Source organism: Otolemur garnettii, unplaced genomic scaffold, assembly GCF_000181295.1.
Source record: "Otolemur garnettii isolate 467f Iridium unplaced genomic scaffold, OtoGar3 scaffold00030, whole genome shotgun sequence".
NCBI lineage: Eukaryota > Metazoa > Chordata > Mammalia > Primates > Galagidae > Otolemur > Otolemur garnettii.
Genome location: NW_003852425.1, coordinates 2071541 through 2074917, shown reverse-complemented (window position 1 = coordinate 2074917; position 3377 = coordinate 2071541). Strand labels below are relative to the sequence as shown.

The following is a 3377-nucleotide window of genomic DNA, read 5'->3' as shown; positions in this document are numbered from 1 at the left end:
AGATACCAGACTGCATTATCTAAAACAGAACATTAGAAACATGTACCATTTTTTTAATTTAGAAATTTATTCTGTTTAATCCACAAGCTTTATATAGCTTTAGTTAAAAAACAAAAACAAAAACAAAAACAGTGAAACCAAGACACTATTTCAAAAGTATGGGCCCATCCAGCCTTCCAAATACAAGAGCTCTGAAAGACCATTTTCTGTTTTTTAAAAATTTCATATCTGAAAAACACAAGCTCAAGGATTAGATCCCCCCATATATATATATATATATATATACACACAGTATGGCAAAAGTGACTTTTCATTTATAGCAAAATGGTATTTCTCTTTATCTATTTCTAGTTCCTAAGATTTAAAAAGCAAAAAACCCTACTTACTGCAAATCCATTATTGTTTCAGATGTGCTTTAATTAAAGCAGTATGCACAACCTGGAGCTCTCCATGGATGCTTTTGATTCAGGAACTATAATCAAAAGCCTCTGCACTGACAATATGGCAGTGTTCTTCCAGAACAAAAGGAAAGGTATTGTGGCCATGTGAATTTCTACCAATTCAGCTACAAAAGTAAGGATTTTAAGAAAGCTGCTTGCTGCATTTCCTTTTCAAAAAGTTTCTCTTCTTCTTTCCTCTGCTATACAGCAAATGAAAACTCAGCAGGCTGGAAGATTAAGCAGTTTATGCATTCCCCAAGTCTTCTTTCTTCTCTTTGTTAGATTTTTTAAAATAGAATTAATCTTTACCTATGTCTATACTTTTATTTTTTAAATCCTCCTCCCAGGCTGGGCACAGTGGTGTAATTCTAGCACTTTGGGAGGCTAAGGCGGGTGGATTGCTTGAGCTCACAAGTTTGAGACCAGCCTGGGCAAAAGCGAAACCCCACTTCTACTAAAAATAGAAAAACTGAGGCAAGAGGATAGCTTGAGCCCAGGAGTTTGAGGTTGCTGTGATGATACTCTACCCAGGGTCACAGGTGGAGACTCTATCTGTAAAAATAAATACATAAATAAATGAAAAAATAAATAGGCTCGGCACCTGTGGCTCAAGTGGCTAAGGCGCCAGCCACATACACCTAAGGTGGCGGGTTTGAATCCAGCCCAGGCCTGCCAGACAACAGTGATGGCTGCAACCAAAAAATAGCCGGGCATTGTGGCAGGCGCCTGTGATCTCAGCTACTTGGGAGGCAGAGGCAGGAGACTCGCTTGAGCCCGGGAGTTGGAGGATGCTGTGAGCTGTGATGCCACAGCACTTTACCCAGGGGGACAGCTTGAGGTTCTGTCTCAAAAAAAAAAAAAAAAGAAAAGAAAAGAAAAAATAAATAAAATCCTCCTGCCCAGCTATGGAACTTTTCTTACTTAGGTTATGTATTAAGCACTTTTCAGGAATGTAATTCTTGCTTTTTTCCAATCTCCAACCCTCTTCTCTCTGTTAACTCACATGCTAATATTTTCTAAAAAGGCAGGAAATGTGAAACTCTCTCTCTGATTTGAGTGTAAGTTACCATGTAATAATATTGTGATCTGAAGTGACAGAAGCAGAATTCAAACCAGCTTAAGAAAAAAAAACCTAACTGGGGAGTGATAGGACTTCCTTCCTAATAAACTAACAGAAAAGGATGAACAAATAAATTAATAGCAATAAACTCACAGCACATAACTGCCCCTTTGAGTAAAGAACACAGGGCAACTGTCCTCTTTGGTTTGTTTGATTAAACACCTGGGGCTTAACTGTTATCTCCCGTTTCACAGCCCTGAAGAGCCCTTAAACTGACAGCAGGGGTGAGAGGTCTCCAGTCCAGACCACATTTCTGGGACTCTAAAAAGCTAGCCTTGCAGAGAAGAAAATTAAAAAAATAAAAAGGCTGGCTCGGTGCCTGTAGCTCAGAGGCTAGGGTGCCAGCCACATACACCAGAGCTAGCGGGTTCAAATCCAGCCCAGGCCTGCCAAACAACAATGACAACTACAAGCAAAAAATAGTCGGCATTGTTGCAGGTGCCTGTAGTCCCAGCTACTTGGGAGGCTCAGGCAAAAGAATCACTTAAGCCCAAGAGTTTGGAGCTTGCTGTGAGCTGTGACGCTACAGCACTCTACTGGGGCGACATAGTGAGACTCTGTCTCAAATAAATAAATAAATAATAAAAAAGCAGACTATCAACGTCACAGCTATTTTTACTATCAGTTGGCAGCAATCGCTTTTTTCTTTCTCTTTGCCTTCTTAATAACCACCCCTGCACCCTCACTGCCAACACTTCTTTCTTTCTCTTGGGTTGAGCCCTTCCCCTGTTGGAGAAGTAAAATAAACTTCCTTAATTTAAAACTATTCTAAAAAAAAAAAAAACTATTCTAATCTTAAGGTAAAATAAACTTTTTACCTCTTTCTATCTTTTTTTTTCTTTTGCTGTGCCAGAAACCCTTAAGAAAAAGAGAAGGAATTTTGCAGAGGTGAAGATCAAGCGTCTGAGAAAGAAGTGTGCCCAAAAGATGCTTCAAAAGCCAAGGAGGCTTATCTATGAAAAATCTAAGCATTTCATAAGGAATATAGGTCGATGTACAGAACTGAGATTCGGATGGCTAGGATGGCAGGAGAAGATGGCAACTTCTGTGTACCTGCAGAACCCAAACTGGCATTTGTCATCAGGATCAGAGGGATCAATGGTGTGAGTCCAAAGGTCCGGAAGGTGTGGCAGCTTCTTCACCTTCGCCAGATCTTCAATGGAACTTTTACTAAGCTCAACAAGGCTTCCATTAACATGCTGAGGATGGTAGAACTGTATATGGCACAGGGGTACCCAAATCTGAAGTCAGTAAACCTTATGGCAAAATCAATAAGAAGCGAATTGCATTGACTGATAACAGTTTGATTGCTCGATCTTTTGGTAAATATGGCATCGTCTGCACCGAGGATCTGATTCATGAGATCTATACTGTTGGCAAACGCTTCACAGAAGCAAATAACTTTCTGTGGCCCTTCAAGTTATCGTCTCCACGGGGTGAGACGATAGAAAACGACAACTCACTTTGTAGAAAGTGGAGATGCTGGTAACAAGGAGGACCCAATCAATATTAGGAGAAGGAACTAAGGCATCTGCCCTGATTGTTTTTGTAATCTGGTCAGTTAATAAACAGTGACTGTTTTCAAATTGAAAAAAAAAATGTCTTAGGTGCACAGAGACTCTCATATTAATTTTATGACATCATGAATTCAAAATGCTTGTGTGAAATTCCAGAAACAGATTTCTCAATCCAGCCTTCGTCATGAGATTAACAACTTCTTTTACTCTCAACTTCCCTCATTCGTTGGGTGTTGGCAGTGCAGACTGAATCCCCTACTGGTGACTCCTGTGGCAGGAACCCTGGGAGGACAGGGATTT

At 40.2% G+C, this 3377-nt stretch overlaps 1 pseudogene; it reads left to right on the top strand.

Moving 5' to 3' along the window:
- The first annotated feature begins 429 nt into the window (after window positions 1-429).
- On the top strand, window positions 430-3086 carry LOC100960988 (annotated as a pseudogene).
- The last annotated feature ends 291 nt before the right edge of the window (window positions 3087-3377 follow it).